The sequence below is a fragment of the Tenrec ecaudatus genome, chromosome X (genome assembly GCF_050624435.1).
Source record: "Tenrec ecaudatus isolate mTenEca1 chromosome X, mTenEca1.hap1, whole genome shotgun sequence".
Classification (NCBI taxonomy): domain Eukaryota; kingdom Metazoa; phylum Chordata; class Mammalia; order Afrosoricida; family Tenrecidae; genus Tenrec; species Tenrec ecaudatus.
Genome location: NC_134548.1, coordinates 87677642 through 87695711, shown reverse-complemented (window position 1 = coordinate 87695711; position 18070 = coordinate 87677642). Strand labels below are relative to the sequence as shown.

The following is an 18070-nucleotide window of genomic DNA, read 5'->3' as shown; positions in this document are numbered from 1 at the left end:
GAAGTACAGAAATTTAAGAGAACCAGAAGAGTGCAGTGTTGCTCTTTAAAAGTGACTTTATTGGGGTGAGATGTAGCACCGATGAAGAATACAGCTTTCTTCCAGTTCCTAAATGCTTCTTCCCCAACTACCATGATCTGGATTCTACCTTGCAAGCCTGGATAGAGCAGAGGTTGTACACTGGTGCAGATAGGAGCTGGAGGCACAGGGAATCCAGGGTGGATGATACCTTCAGGACCAGGGGTGTCAGGGGCGATACGGGGAGGGTAGAGGGTGAGTGGGCTGGAAAGAGGGAACCGATTACAAGGATCTACATGTGACCTCCTCCCTGGGGGACGGACAACAGAAAAGGGAGTGAAGGGAGATGCCGGATAGGGCAAGATATGACAAAATAATAATAGTTCGATGATTCATGAGCCTTCCAATCAAGGCAGAGATTAGGGGGAACAAGGAGGCAGTCTGTGCCTTGCCCTGGAAGTAGGGTTCAGTGGATGAGGCAGGGCCATTTGTTGGCTTAGCAACTTGTCCATCAAACTGATTTTAACATCTTGCTTCTCAATGTCCTCAGAGTCCAGGTAGATTGTAGGCACCAAGGAAGTCATGCGGACAACTTGTTTTTTATTGTTGGTTTTATGATTTCAATTTTCCTTTGGAGAAATGATGGGAAAACACTGCTGACAACTCTCTCACTTATAAAGGTAGTAAATATTGCCAGTCCCCCCCCCACACACACACACAATATTACAAGCTGTGTGGTGCAAGTTGGCATCGCATTGAGCATCTTCTAATAGTTTCCTGGCATGTTCTTGCAGATAGTGTATTTTCTCATCTATAACTGTTTGCTTGTTGATGGCATTTGCTCAGATGATTTCATCAACCTGTCGCAGATTTTATTTTCAGAGGCTCCCTCCATCAGTCCCAGGATTCCAGTCGCTTTTGTGTGTGGCAAAAAGTGTGTGACTATTTTTACATCATCCTGTGCCCTGAAAAAAGGAAACCACTTATGATAATATTACTTTTATAGTAAGAAAGTCAATGCATAATGGAAAATGAAATCAGTAGATCAAGAAAATCAATCAGGAATAATAACTTTGTCCAGTAAAGTTAATTTCCTAATTTATAAAATTATTACAGGATACACTGGAGATACAAAGTAAAATCATTGCTTCCTCAAACACTGTCAAAGAGGGAGTATTAATATGTCAATATTGAGATATATAAAAATCAATCTAACTCCCCCAAATCGATCATTAATAGATATATTATTACTATGATAGAAAACATAATTATATTGAGCATCTATTGTGTGCCAAAAAGCCCTGGTGGTGCTGTTAGGTAAGTGTTGGGTAAGGCTGACAGTTCAAACCCACCAGCTGCTCCAAGGTAGAAAGATGAAACTGTCTGTTTTCATGAAGATTTATAAAAACCCAATATAATGAAGGGCTTAAAGGCTACGGAGGATGGTGGGAACCCAAAACCCATCTGCATGCATCTAGTCAGATTAAGCTGCCGGCAGATCCTCTCTAGCCACAGGACAGGGTCAAAAACAGCTTTACTGTCAGATAGAGATCATTGTAAACTTGATTATGCTGGATTGAACTTGACACTTTGTCAGTTGACCTCCCTCTTGACTCAACCTTAATTTGTTCTAGGAACAAGTCTTTATTGCTTGTTCCACGACAAAAATTTCTTCCCTGACTTTTTAAATATGGTGGTCTTTTCTTTCTAGCTCATTATTTGTATTTTTATCTTTATATTATTATTATTTATCCTTGCCACTTTATTTTTTATTGTTTCTGTTGGATTTCCCAGTTTGTGAAGCATAGAAGGAGTAGATGCATAGAGACAATAACTAATGCAAGAGTTTATAGGGGACGTAGGGGTGGGGAGGTGGGAAATAAGAAAGGTGGGGGATGGGAGATAGGGAGGGTGAAGTGATTTCTGGAGCAAACAATGAATGCAGGAGGTGGCAGGGAGCACTAGGACTGATTGTGATTATATAAGTAATTTGAAAAGCAATTTAAGTATGGAAGTATATGGTATGTGAATATTATATCAAGAATACCATGAAAAAGAAACCAAACGACCAATGGTTACCATAGGTAAAGAGGAAAGAGTAGTTGCATAGGAGGTCTTGAGTTTATGTCAATGAGTTTATTGATATCTCTTAGAAAGAGATATCAATAGTGGCTGTACAATATTAAGGCTATAATCAGAGGCAGTGAATTATCCAAGTAGATGTGGAATTGGAGAATGCTCTGTTGCGTATATTTTTACCCCAGTTAGGAAGAAAACAATTACAGTAATATCAATGACTGTAAGGCTGAAGAAGATGCTCAAGAAATTAATAGGTTGACAAGTGTGCAACTCTTCTTGATATGATTTAATTATTGAATTGTATGGCACGTGGGTAAAGTGCTAATTAAACTGTTGAAATGAAAAGGTAAACTAAAAAAAAGAAGATTTACAAAGCCTCAGAAACTTGATGAAGGCTGCTATGAGTAGGAATTGACTCCACGGCAGTGGAGAAAGTGTTTTGTACCTTGGCTTTATGTCAGCTATCTCCTGCAATCCTGTGATTCTGAAAGTGGTGTGCTACTATTCTAATGAAGTCTTAGATGTGCCCAAGGTATACGATAAATAGTGATGGAATTGAGGTTATGGTCCTTCTGATTGACTTCAGTCTTGTTGGTCTCAAGATTTCCAAGTTGGTTGATTTTGCAAAATTGAAATGAACAGGAAAAATAGATACAGCTTCACAAGAATAGCATGTTGTTATATTGATTCAGAGGAATTTGGCTTTATTTTAATATTTAATTTGTATATTAAAAGTTAACTGACCCTTGCTTAATGTATATTAATTATTTGGTAAGATATATTCTAGAGATCTGCTTATGAGATAATAAGATTTTATAAATGGATCAACAATTAAGTAAAATTGTGGCTTTCATCACAAAGAAAACAGGCAACTTAGGGAAGAGGGAAGAGAAATGATATTAAAGTAACATCTGAAATTATGACTTGTTTACTACATTCCAATCACATTGGCTTAGTGTCATTTTATATACAGTAGCAAAATTATGATACATTTTAAAAATTATTTTGTCCTCCTATTAGAAAATATTTCAAATAGAGCAATAAACTTATTAAATGATAACAGAAAATTATACCCACAAGGAAACATTTGAAAAACTATAGATTAATACAATAAGAATTATTTAAAAACAAATTAATTTCAGGAATCAAAAATCTTCATGAAATTAATATCCTGGGTAAACCTAAATGTTATTTATAAGTTTACATCATATTAATGTCTTCAAAAAATCTGAGCAATCTCTAGTTACTTCTTAAAAGTTTATTTTGTATTTATTTATTTTTTATTAATTTTTAAAAAAACATTTTATTAGGGACTCATACAACTCTTATCACAATCAATACATACATCAATTGTGTAAAGCACATCTGTACATTCATTGCCCTCGTCATTCTGAAAACATTTGCTCTTCACTTCAGCCCTTGGCATCAGGTCCTCCTGTTTTCCCCTCCCTCTCTACTCCCCCCTCCAGCATGAGCCCTTGATAATTTATAAATTATAATTTTATCATATCTGACATCTCCCTTCACCCACTTTTCTATGACTCTGGATTGCTTGCTTAAAAACATTTAGTGTCCAATCTACCTCATCCTACTTTTAGCCCAACTGCCTCTGAAGTGGGTTTGAAAATCATAAGGAGACATCACTCAAATACCATGTAACCTTCTTGCCTGCCTATGGTATCACCTCTTTTCTTATTATTCTTGCTATCATAATGCCTCTTTTTCTTGCTATGTCAAAAGAATCAATTGCCTCTTAACATATTACTCACTACTGATGGCTATTAAAAATTCTCAATGGTGTTGCAACTACTAGACCTATTTGCTCAGGGGCTACTGATGTCTACTATCCTTTCTTGGTAAGAATATCTAAACTGAAAATGCAGTCTCCCACTTCAGGTTGTTGAATATAATGCTACTACTGATTCTTCTGTAGTAAGGCTAAAACATTTAATGTGTCATAAAAATGTGACTCAAATAGCTCATTACATTTTTACTTAAAAATTATTTTGATATCTCCCTAGAAGCAAAATGTAGATCAGTGACTAATCTGAGTAATATGCATCTTGATATATATACTTGGAATATATATTAGGATATATTATCTTAGAATCTAATAAACATCTTGATACATACATTTGGAATCACACTTCCTGAAGCGGCTAGCCTATTGCCTTTGAACTCATCTTGAGTTTTATGATGTTTTCTTCCATTACTTCCCCAGGAAGTTCTTTAACTCCTCAGGAAACTCTGCTAGCAGGGCTTTACCATTAGTCTTCCAAGAACGCACCACCACTATCAAAACAAAACAAAACAAAAAACTTACTGCCATCAAGTTGTTTCCAACTCATAGTGATGCTCTACAGCAGGGTATATCTGCCCGTATGGGTTTCCAAGACTGTAACTCTTTATAGGAATAGAAAGCCAAAAACCTAAGTGAAACACAACTTGAAGACATAGTGAAACCCCTTACAAGATTCACCTTCTGGTATATATATTTTTTATCCTGTCACAGTCAGTATGTTCACTCAAGAGTCAATACTTGGCCAGAAATTCTCTAAAAAAACGAGACATATCAAAATCAGCTGTATGCATTCTCACACTATCAAAGCCCAGTTCGCAATAGCAAGAAGATGAAAACATCCCAAAATCACATCAGTAGAAGAACAGATAAAGAAGTTTTAGTACATGTACACAATGGAACATTATGAATCATTATAAAACATTGACGAAATCACAAAGCACCTCGCAACATGAATGGACATGGGAGACTATATACTAAACACAGTCAGTCAGTAACAGAAGGACAAATTGTGAGCCCACTACTATAAAGATAAGTACAAACACTAGCATCTTTTCACGGGTCTTGTAATCATTTAGTCTGCTCTCCCAAGAAATGTCTGTCTAACGCTTATGAACCATTTATCTTAAAACCACTTCAAAGGAGGCCTCCTCTCAGCTGGGGTCACTTTTTCTTTTAGTGGGGAGTAAAAGAAGGCCCCAAATTTCCTACCATATAGCATTGTCTTACAGTTACCTCAATTTAATAGACACTCCTACAATGGTGTTCAGTGAACTTCCATGGAAATTCATGATGGGGTGTGGGGAAAACATCTGTCTCGGAGAGGAAGGTTTCACTTCTGTTTATGGGTAAACAAGGAAAAGCAGCCATCCTTTGGGGAAAATGTTTAACGTTACTTTTATAGACCCTCCCCCACAACGTGAGAGACTGCACCCTGTATTTTGTTACTGATCATGCATGTTTAGACTGAATTTTTTTCTGCCCTTGGTGACTCAGGCTCATGATACTACACTACTTAGATTTTAGATTTCGGCACTTCAGGGTGTACAACATTCTTCATAGTCCACATTAAAAAATTCAGATTTGGAAAGTCCATTAACTGAATCGAAATTTAGCCTTAAACATACCTGTTGCAGATTAAAGGGTCTGACTACTTCTTAGGACTTAAAGCCAAAACACCCTAAGGTGAAACAAAGCAAGGTTGTGGATTTGCAAGTAATTGAACTTGGGTTCAAATCTCTTACCTTTTTAGGTTGCCAATATATTAGCTATTTTTCTATTTCCTTTGCATTTTTGTGACATATTTTAGTTTGGCAGACATATGATCGCCTTAATGAATATTATTGAAAATGGCCTAAGCGAATAAATATCATTGAAAATTTTGCCTTGTGACCAAACCTCATTGCTTTCCTAGCAATGTTCAGTCACTTCGGGTTTTAATCTGTATAAGTGAACATATATAGTTTTTATATAAATGTGTATTTTCTTTTTCTAACAAGTATTTTGAATTCCATACCACTGGTTAGAGGTGCTTTCAAGTTGACTTAGTTTCTTTGAAATTTTTCAACTAATATTCCATCAATTTTGCCTTGCTTTTCACCAATGTTTTTAGTGAAACTTGGATTCCTTTTCTTCAGTATCATCAATTTTTGAAGATATAAAACTGAAACTCAAACCACTGTCAACTCACAGTGATTCTATAGAACAGATTAGAATTTATATTTTTGGTTTTTGAGACTATAAATCTTTATGGAAGCAGACAGTCTCACTTTTCCCCTGAGGAGGGATTGGTGTGTTTGATCTCTAGCCAATTGCTTAGTCCATTGTACCACAAGGGCTCCTTTTGGATGAAATATTTACCACCTAAAATGATAGAAACAAGCCCTGGTGTTGGAGTAGCTGAATACTGCACTGATGACCTCAAGTCAGAGTTTCAAATCTATCAACCATTCTGGAGAAGATGAATCTGTATACTCCCATAAGGATTTGAATCTGGGAGATGGGAATTTGGTTACCAGATAACAAGAACAGGAAGATCTCCTAAGCAACTCCCAGAGAAATGCTATTAAGAGGAATACCCTGACTTCCTGACAGGAAGAAATTCAACTTAAAAGCTAAACTTAAGGTAGGAGAGCAACACTTGTTGACAGACTCCTCTTTACCATTGACCAGTGGCATGAACCACTTACTTCTCTGAGCCTGTTCTTCTCCAGCACAGATGGATTTGCCCGGTCCCTGAGGCAACTCAACCAGCCAAATCTCTTACCTCACTGGGTCGGTGGGGGGATGGGGAGGGAGCTAGTGGATAGCACTTTGGTGCAGAGAAAATCCATGGTTACGCTTCAGTTTTTACCTTTTATCCCCCTCCTCCTCTTTTCTTTCTTTGTTCTCTAGTGGGCTTTCCCACAGGTACCCAACCTTTTTTTAGGATGCACATATGCGCACAAAATAACACTACCAAAGGAGCAGAAATACCCACCCATAAGGTAATTTTAATTCAGATTTTTTATTTGGCTTTTTTCTTTTATAATATTTCTATTATTTTATTCTAGTTTTCTTCCTCTTCCTCTTCTTTTGTTCTCTTCTGTGGTGACCCCACCCTCCTGAGAATACACATCCCACTAAAACAAAAGTAGTCAGGACAATAGATTCTTTCCCATCTACCCAAAAAAAGGACTTATTTTTTAATCTCAGGACAAAGACACATAAACATTCACTGCCATAGCTACAGAACTTAGCATCCACAGCAAGGACATGCCCAAGACTTTTGTTTTTTTTGTCCCTTCTTTTCCCTGCACACCCAACCACTATTCCTTTTTCCTCTCTCTTTTTCCTCATGAAATATATCTCCATAAAACTTATTAATTGCTATCATCCCTCTTAATATATATATTTCCCATTATTTTAAAACTATGTTGGTCTATCCAGACAGCCACTTACTATTGCTATCATTACTTTTATTTTATTATGTTTCTTCTTCCCCTTCACCCTCCCCACTTACCCATCTCTCTCTTCTTTTATCTATTTCACCACCGTATATTCTCTAGTTGCTACCAGACGTAACTAGACAGAGCAAACTACCTCTACATGACCCAACAGCTCACACATCGCTAATAGCTGTACTAGGATACTGAGTAAATGGCAGTTAACCACAATTAAAACCCCCCCCAAAAAAAAACACCTGTAAATCACTCAAACCCAGTGGAGTACTTAGAAGAAAAGGCCCTGGAACTACCTGAAACAGAATTCAAAGACAATGGAAGAAATTGAAAACTAAAATCCTTAAACCAAAAGGAATCTCAGAAGATAATAAGATAATAGAATTAGGCCAAATAGTAAGAGACTTGATGGATAGAATGGAAGAAAGGGAAAACTGAATAACTAATCTCAAAGACAGTCACTCTGACTACAATCTACAAGTGAAACAATAAAAATTATGGAATTCTGAATCACCTTAATTAGAAAAAAACAAATAATCTCATTAAGAAGTGGGAAAATGACATTAATAAACAATTCACACGGGATGACACTCGAATGGCTAACAAACACAGGAGGAAATGTTCATGATGACTAGCCAACCAGGAGATGCCAATCACAAGAACCATGATACCTACCTTATATCTATCCACAAGGATAGCCCATTTCAGAGAGAGAGAGAAACAAATCCTGAAGAGGATGTAGGGAGATTGGAACTCTTATACACTGCTGGTGGGCTTGCAAATATGTATAACTATTGTGGAAAGCTATATGGTGCTAGCTAAAACAAGTGGGAATAGCAATACCTTATGACCCAGCAATGCCTTTTCTGGGAACATTCCCCAAAGAGTTAAGAGACTGAATACAAACAGAGAGGTGTGCTCTTCCATGTTTGTTGTTGCAGAGTTAACAATAGCAATAAGCTAGAAACAGGCAAATTCCCATCAGTAGCAGAAAGGATAAAGAAATTCTAGTATATATATAATGGAATCCTATGCATCTCTAATAAACAATGATAAAATCATGAAACATTTCACAACGTGGATACAACTGGGCATCACTATGCTGAGCTCAATTGTGGCTCTTGTTAGGGACCATGGAGTCTGTTCCAACTCATAGCAAGCCTACACCCAGCAGAATGAAACACTGCCTGGTCCTACATCAGCCCCACAATTGAGCCCATAGTTGGGGCTGTGATGTCAATCCATCTCCTTGAGGGTGTTCTTTTCCACTGTCCTTCCACTTCAGCAAACATCGTGTCCTTCTCCAGGGACTAGTCTTTCCTGACAATATGGCAAAGTATGTAAGACAATGTCTGGCCATCTTTGCCTCTAAGGAGCATTCTGGCCATACATCTTCCCAGACAGATTGGTTTGTCCTTTTAGAAATCCATGGTATTTCAATGTTCTTCTCCAATATTACAATCCAAATGCATAGATTCTACTTCAGTCTTCTTTCTTTGATGCCAACTTTCATGTGTATATGAAGTAATGGAAAATACCATGACTTGGCCCACCTTAGTCCTCAAAGTAACATCCGGGGTTTTTAATATTCTAAAGAGATCTGGTGCAGCATATTTACCTAATTCAACAAGTCTTTTGATCTCTTACCTGATGCTTCCATGAGCTGTGATTGTGCATGGAATCAAGATGTAATCATTAACAACTTCTATAACGTCTCCATTTATCATGATGTTAGCTATTGGTCCAGTTGTGAGGATTTGGGTTTTCTTTACACTGAATAGTAATCGATACTAAAGACTGCCATCTTTGAACTTCATCAGCAAATGCTTGAAGTCCTGCTCATTTTCAGCAACCAAGTATGTGTCATCTGCATAGCACAGGTTGTTAATAAGATTTCCTCCAATATTCATGTCACATTCTTCATATTAGCCAGCTTCTCTGATTATTTGTTCAGCACACAGATTCAACAAATATGGTGAGAGTACATGACCCTGAGGCACACTTCCCTGATTTGAAACCTTGCAATAGTCCCTTGTTCTGTTTGCACAACTGCCTCTTGATCCATGTACCAGGTCTGCAAAACACAATGATGCGTTCTCGAATCCCATCTTGTTCTCCATATTTTATTGTTGTTCACACAATCAAATGCCTTTGCATAGTCTGAACTAAGTTACTCAATTGCAGAGGGACAAATATTTTATGAGTCCACTATTATAAGGATAAACACCAAGATGAAGGCAGGCTCTCAAGGCATGTTATTTTCTAATGCTGTCTTCCAAGCAAAGAGGAAGAGATCCTGCCTAGTGCCCACCACCCCCTAATATATCCATCTTAAAAACATTTCAACAGAGGAGACCTCACCTCAACTAGGGTCAGTTTTTGAAGATGGAGAAAGAGGGAGAAGACCATTTAGTTGCCCTATACTAAATTGTGCTAAGGTCACCTGAAATCAATGGACACTTTTTCAAGGATGATAAGTCAACTTACTGGAAACTCAAGTCAAAATGGGGACAAGGGAACATGTATGCCTCGGAGAAGGCAACATTTCTGCCGGTGCATAAGACTGAAGGAGCAACTTCCCATAGGGAAAAACACTTTAATAGATCACAAGGGGAGTGTGGCAGTTAAATAATTTCCTGTCAACTTGATGATAAAAGTTTTTATTTTAATCATATGTAGAGTTTCTAAGTGTTTTACAGAATTACTTCAAATGTCTTCTTCATCATCTGTGATTTTTTGAGATGTGGACAGGATGGAAAGCAAGCACGTATAATTTGTGTTCTGTGGTCTCCTTTATTAAATTATCTGTGTGTGGTTTCTTCAGAAAGTTATATGCCGTACATACTCGAATATAAGCCAACCTGAGTAGAAGCTGAGGTACCTAATTATTACCTGGGAAATGAGAAAAACTGATTGACTTGAGTGTAAGCCTAGGGTGGAAAATGCAGAAGTTATTGGTGAGTTTCAATAATCAAAACAAATGAAAATAAAATTACCAAAGATTGAGACATCAGTGGGGTAAAGTATTTAAATATTTATTTTAAATAAAAACATAAATAAAAGGACAACTCATTTAACATTAGTAAACCAGCACAGTAAGTGGAAAATAGACTCAACAAAAACAATAAAGTATCAACCATGATACCTTAAGAGTACTATCCCCTGAGCTCAATCAGCAACTAAGTTAAAATGTAAAGAGTTAAAAATCCTTCAAAACTGGATTCCTCATCATCATCCATATCCCAATGCAGAGCTTCAGCTGGTGTGAGGTCCTTATATACGCTGTCCTTACTGAGATCGCCTTCAACACCATCACTGCTGTCATTTTCATACAAAGCGCAGTCTTCACTGCCATCCATAGCATTACTAATACTAAATTTCTGGAAGGCACGTCACACCATGTCTTCTGGAATGTCTTCCCATGCATCTTGAACCCACTTTGCTATTAACTCTATGTCGGGCTTCATGAGATTTCCTCCTTTTGTTAGCTGGGCTTGACCAGATGACATCCATTCATGCCACATCCTTCACACATGGTCTTTAAAAGGCTTATTCAAAGATACATCCAGAGGCCACAGTACAGATGTAAGCCCACCTGGAATAATGGCTAAAGTAACTTTACTAAATTTTGCAAAATTTTTTTATGTTGTCCGATAGGTGGGCTCTGAACATATCCCAAACAAGTAACGATGGCTTTTTCTTTAAGGCTGCTCCTGGTCGTCGGTTCCAAATTTCTTCCAGACATTTTTTTATTCCGTCTTCATCCATCCAGCCTTTAACATGTGCACGCACAGTAATTCTTGGTGGGAAATTGATCTTTATAGGCAAGGTCTTTCTTTTAAAAATAATGACAGGACACAGCTTAGTTCCATTAGCCAAACATGCTAGAACAAATGTAAAGTGTTTTTTTTTTCATTTCTTGTGGTTTTGAGAAAAATGTTTTTTTTTCTCCTAAACTTGCCATAGTTCTGTTGCTTGGAAGATCAAAAGTCATGGCAGTTTCATCCATATTCCCAATATCTACCAGGTCATAATTATAAATCCTTCTTTGTTTTATTATAAATGACTGAAATGATATAAATTTTTCTTCAAGGTCTTGTGGCAATTTCTAGGAAATCTTTGTTCTTTGTCTCAAACATAGTAGGCCAAACCTATTCATGAAGCGGGTACACCATCCTGCTGACACAGCAAATTTTTCAATGTCTGATGCTTTATATTCATCATCCTTAGCCATTTGTAGAGCACATATGCGGATTCCCATGTGTGTTACGCAGTAACCATTTTGATGAGACTCCATAACCCATTTATGCAATTGACTCTCTAGAGCCCCATAAAATAGATGTTAAATCACAACGAGCTTTTTTAGCTTTTGGAATCTGTTCCAAGTTAGCCTTCATTTTCTGCCACTTCCTCACTTGCTTTTCATCAACACATAATTCCCTACTTGCAATACTGTTATTGCTCTCTTCTGCTCTTGACACAACCTTCATTTTGAAACCAGCCTCATATGACCTGCATTTCTGTTTTGGTTTAAGAGTATCCATTTCTAATAGGATAAAAAAACAAGACTTTGAAAAAGAACTTCCATGGTAATTCCCCCCACCCCACTCCCCACCCTCCCGCAGCGTGTTAGCGTGCGGGTGGGGGATGCAGGATGTGAATTAACACAGAGACCAGAGTGGAGAGACAGAGCGCAGCCACAGACACATCCTTAGCACTTCAGCTGCCAGCGTAAGTGAATCACTACAGGTGCTTCTGCGAATTGGAGCCATCCACGTCATAGGATGGCTCTGATTGGTTAGATGTGAGTAAACAAACATTCAAAGCCCTGCAGTGTCAGCAGGGCTTTGGATGAACAGCTGAGAAACCGCAATCACCCGCGAGATATCGGGCGCTCATCCCGTTACCTGTGCTGAAAAACTTGGTTCATACACGAGTATATACGATGTATATATAGTTATATATATAAATATAACTTTCCAAACAAACCATACTTTCATTAATCCCTAATTTTCTCTACCATTCTCTATTTTTTATTATGGGCTACAGCCAGCAGACTGAGCTTCTCTCTTGTCCATGACAGCTTCTAATTGTCATGTACAGCATGTTCAGTTAGATGAATTCTCATTATAAACATATTGTGTAATTGTCCAGAGCAACTTTTATAAAACAGCCTAATACTGTCCGATGTCTCCCTTCACACACTTCTGCTGTCCACCCCCCAGGGAGAGGATTATATGTAGATCATTGACATCAGACAATGTAAGATATGAAAAATATTATAAAGTATCAAGTGTTAATGAGGGAGGGAGGGTGGAGGAGGAAGGGAAAAATGAGGAGCTGATGCTAGGGGCTCAAGTGGAAAGCAGATGTTTTGAGAATGATGATGGCAACAAATGTGCAAATGTGCTGGACACAATGGATGGATTGTGATAAGAGTTGTATTATCCTCCAATAAAATTATTTTAAAACAAAACAGCCTAACATTCATAAGGGGAAAAAAAGGTAGGGGTGGAGCCTAGCTTATCAATCAGGTCACAGCTGGATGGTGACTACTTGTGGGTGTGACCTTCTCATTAAAGGTTTATAAGGAACCTCCTCCTCTCTCTCTGCCTTCACTTTCCTGCTGGTGAGGTGCTGTGGGACCTGCAAGAGCCCTGTGATGCTCCCGATGCCATGGGATCTACACTCTGTACCCACCAGATTATGATCTTCCAGCATTCAGCATCATTGCATGTGGGTGTGTGACTCTGAAGGGAGGCTTATAGACTAGAATCAGATTTATGGACTTGAGTTGGACTGGGTTGGGATGTTTTCTCAATATACAATTACTTCTTGAGATAAAAATTTTTCTTACACATATATGAATGTTACTGGATTTGGGTCTCTAGTCAACCCTGCCAAACAGAGAGAGAATACATCCAATGTTATGTTCATAATTGGACACGATCTACCTAGTTTCTGTCCAACCCTTGGTGATCCTGGCAATTTCCTATACATTACTGGGACTTTTGACTCTGTCTTTTCGAGTCTCACAACATCTTTCATAGGTCACACCAGAAGGATTCAATGTAGAAATTCCACTAAATGAACTTGGCTATACTTCAAGATCACAATTAAGGAATTTATCCCTTGGATTTAAAACTTAAATGTCCCAATGTGATAGGAAGCCAATGCCTGCTATTCCAAGGTTATGTAATTAGCGGCAGTTGGACTTTGGTTTGGATCTCTTCCTTTGCGGGTTCCCAAGAAAAGGTGGCCCGGGACTAACATATACTTACTATGTTAATGCTCCCCTTGCTTTTTCTTATGGCTCTGATAGGTATGGGTCTGCCTTAGAGAATGAGTGTTATTGAAAGTTTTGCCCTATAACCAATCGTTATTATTTGTGTACATTGTGTCTGTTCACTTAAGAGTTTATTTTTTAAAAGTTAACAATTACTGTATTGTGATCTGAAGCTGGCCTACATGTGTATTATTTCCTTTTCTCAGGAGTGTTTTAGAGTTCATCGTTAGCTGGAGCGGAGAGCAGACCACAGAGAGTCCTGAGCAGCCCCACTGCTAGTCCCCCCACCCTCCACAGACCTAGTTAGTGTCATACCCAGGGAGGAGACTTAGCTGCTACAAGCCACCCCAGTCACCACCACTGAAACCCCTAGCAGTGAGGCTGAGACCCAGCAGTCCCCGCTGCCCCTTCTCTCAGCATTGTGGACACCAGGCCCAGTAATACGTGGCAGCCAGGGGGGCCTCACATCGGTGGTTCCTGATACGGACAAGAAATTCATCGCAAGGAAGGTTTTGGTAACAGTAAAATGGTTCCATGCAAGATACTGATATGGTTTCATCAACAGTAAGGACACCAAGGAAGATGTGTTTGTACACCAGACTGCCATAAAGAAGAATAACTCTAAGAAGTACCTTTGCAGTGTAGGAAATAGAGAGACTGAGGATTTGATGTTGTTAAAGTAGAAAAGGGTGCGGAGACAGCAAATTTCACAGGTCCTAGCGGATTTCCAGGGCAAGGCAGTAAATAGGGAGCACACCATGAACAATATAGGTGGTGTTCATGTCTTTGGGGGCCTCTTTCCAATTACCTGCAGAATTAGCAGACTAGTGAGAGTGGGGAAAAGAATGAGGGATGAGGGTTTGAAGAGTGCTTCTGAGGGCAGTTCCCACCTTAACATATACAGAGACCCTATGGGCGTCGACCACAGAATTCCAAGGCTCCTGTGCAGGGAAGTGTTGAAAGGTGCCGTCAACCAGAGTGCATGAGAACAAGGTAGACCAGTAAGACATTAAATGTATCAAGGTTCTAAACCACCCTTTGTAGGGGCCTTCCTCATCAACCACAGTCTAGAGAGGATGGCAATGAAGAGGGTAAAGAAAATCATGATGAGACCCAAGGTCAGCACTTACATCAACATGGAAGGTAGGTACCTTGGCAGCATCATTTACCAATGCTGAAGCCCAGATAACCCTAAACCACAAGATGACAAAGAGACAAATGCAGCTAACCCACCAGCTTAGAATTCCTCTGCTTCTGAAGCTGAGCAGGGCACAGCTGAGTACGTGCTGGTTTACCATCTTTACCATCATCCAGGTTAGTCATTCAACAATAAGAAAAGAATATGAAATGCCAGCAATAAGAAATGAACAAAAGATTGGAGCTGAAGACCTTAATTGCTTGCTTTATTTTGCCCATTGACCGGATAACTAGCACACTCTGTATTAACTATGCTACATGGGGTTTTATTTACTTTTACTGAAAGATGTATTTTTGGTAATGACGAACATGTTTTCTTTAAAGCCCATTTTTTCCCAATACACCTTTCAAAGTTTGTTGCTTCATATGTGGTCAAGTTGAGATTTTTAAGAACCTCATTTCTAATTTGCAATAAATGTCTACAGCTTGTCTTTAAAAAAAATCAACAAACTGCAAGCACCTGTTAATAAAGGACTTAAATAATTGAAAATGAAAGTATTTTTCAATTCTAGAGCATAGGCCAAATTAATTATATCATCAATATTATTGCCATATGTCCCAGGAGGATTAGTTATGTTTTCTATCATAAAATGATGATGATGTCTCTAAAGTGAACCAGAAATAGCTATAGACTATAGATATATGAATGGATTCATGCCTGGCACTTAATTCTATCGCCAATCAAGGAACCATTAGTTCTTATGACATGACCATGCTTGATATTTGCCCTCATAAATAGATCACTGAAATTTGGGTGTTTTAGCAAAGTTTGGTGAAGAGAGCAGAAGGGGCCCTGCTTACACAAAGAATAGTATCTGAGGGTTTAGTGCTTGTCTTAAAACAGGCAGTTATGTAAGGGAGGCATTAACTAAGTCCACTTGGAAGGAGCACATTGGTCTGAGTGACCTAGGGATTGTTAATAATAAAATCCAAATCTGAAGGAAGGAATGGCATCAGAGCTGAAATTGTGAATACCGGTTATGGATGACAGTGGAAACCCAAAATCTATTTGCAGGGCCGCTATGTAGATTTAGCCTCCAGCGACTCTCCTTTGACGGCAGACAAGGGGTGTGAAGAGCCTTCTATCAGACAGAATATTGCAAACTTGATTATAGCAGATGTAGTTAGGTTAAAATGTAATACCTTATTATTTGATCTCCCCTTTTGCTCACTTTAATGTTGTTTCAGTTTTTAATGTTTTCTGCTGTTTTTTGAGTGAAGTTTATCTATGTTTTGTCAATCATTTCTGTTGGCTTTGCTTGTTTGCATCCCATTTGTGTTTTTTATGATTTTCTTGCACATGAAATCCATAATAGGTAGATAGATGTATAGAGACAGTAACTGGACTGATAATTGCCTATGGGTATGTCAGGGGATGGAGGTAAATGGGGAGCTAACGACAATGAATATGAGAAGAAAAGATGAAATTGATTACGGTGGTGATTGCACAAATCTTAATATGATTGAACGAATAAATTGTTGATTGTGATGTATATGCCAATAAAATACTTAAAAATATTTGCTGTCTTGGAAACACTATGGAGCAGCTTATAGGGTTGTTATGACTCAGAATCCACTCAGCAACAGTCATTTGGGTTTTAAATAGTTGAACATCTACCAATTATTTTTGGTAAAATTACTCTATGTATTCCTTACATCTTTTTTTCTTTAAACATTTTAAAATAAAGTTTCACTGGGACATAATACAAATATCATACAATTCAATAGTTCAATTTTATCAAAAAGAGTTGTACAATCATTATCACAATCAATTTTAGATCATTTTCTTCTTTCTTGTACACCTTGCTATTAGCTCCCCATTTACCTCACCTTCCAGCGAACTATTAATCCAGTTACTATCTCTATTCACCCATCTTGGATTTCATATATTTAAAATATACAGAAACAAATTAAAAGAGAGTCAAAAAATATAACAATAGCAAAATAGAACTTAAGAGCCCAAGTGGAAATAATACACAAAATATTAAAAGTGAAAGCAACTTGCAAATTGGTGAAAATGGAGATCAAATGATAAGGTGTTGGACTTTAACATAACTGCATCTGCAATAATCTACTTTCCAATACACTCTATATGATAACAAGGTTAATCATACTCCTGCCCTATGTTAAGAGGGGATTCAAGTGAGGCGTAATCCAGGTGTATCTCTCCTTCACTTTTAAAAAATTTAACAGATAGAACTTTTAAATGGATATAAAGAGGGATAAAAGCAGATCTTATATTTTAACCTGGCTATATCTACTCTAATCCTCTCGAAATCCTCTCTATCTGATAATAAGGCTATTCGTATCCGTGGACTATGGTCAGAGGGAAATCACCAGAGGCTCAATCCACTTGTATATGTGAATCCTGCAAATGGCTTTTGGGCTCCCAGTGTCATGCATAGCCTTCTGCAAACCAGGTGCTCCCAATTTAAGCTCTGATATACTTTCTTCCTTTGGATTTGGAAAATATTGTGTACAATACTTAGATCACACAGGTTGATGTGCTTCTTCCATGTAGAGTTAGTTGACGCCTTTCTTGGATGGCTGCTTGTTTGAAGGCAAGTCTTTAAGACCCCAGATGCTAGTCCTTCTGATAGGAATATGATTGATTGTTGCTTGTTAATATTGTATGCTGATACTTTGTTAAACCCCCAGATTGTTTCCAACAATCTTTTTGTGGAGACCTTGGGATTTTTTCCATGTAAAATCATATTAAAGCACAGAAGGAGTGGATGCATAGAAAAAATAACTGATGCAAGGGTTTATAGGGGATGCAGGGGTAGGCAGCAGATAGTGAGGGTTTGGGGACTTCAGGAGTAAACAAGAAAAGTGGGAGGGGGAGAGGGTTGTGATTACACAACTTATTTTAAAAGGAATTTAACCGGGGGTAGGGTGTGTTCTGAAATGGACTGTGGTAGTGATTGTATAATTCTTTATATGATTGAATGATTGAACTATTAAATTGTATTATAAGAGGATTATCTACTCATAAAAATGGAATAAAAGGGGGGCACGAGAGATTTATACTATCTAAAGAAAGAGGAAAGCCACTAAATGCATAAATTCCTGGGGCAAGACCCAGGCACTGGGGTCAGACCAAAACTGGAGATGCATATGGCAGCCAACTCAAAAGGAGGGGTCAACAAAGGGCATGGATAATGGGGGAACAGGGAACCAACCCACCCATGGGGAGGGTATTGTTTATGTCCCCACAGGAAAGGGAGAGAGGGACCAGAACTCAACCTGGTG

The 18070-nt window shown here is 38.2% G+C and overlaps 1 pseudogene; it reads left to right on the top strand.

Annotated features, from left to right (window-relative positions):
* The first annotated feature begins 2089 nt into the window (after window positions 1-2089).
* On the top strand, window positions 2090-14940 carry LOC142433499 (Y-box-binding protein 1 pseudogene; annotated as a pseudogene).
* Window positions 14941-18070: the final 3130 nt, after the last annotated feature.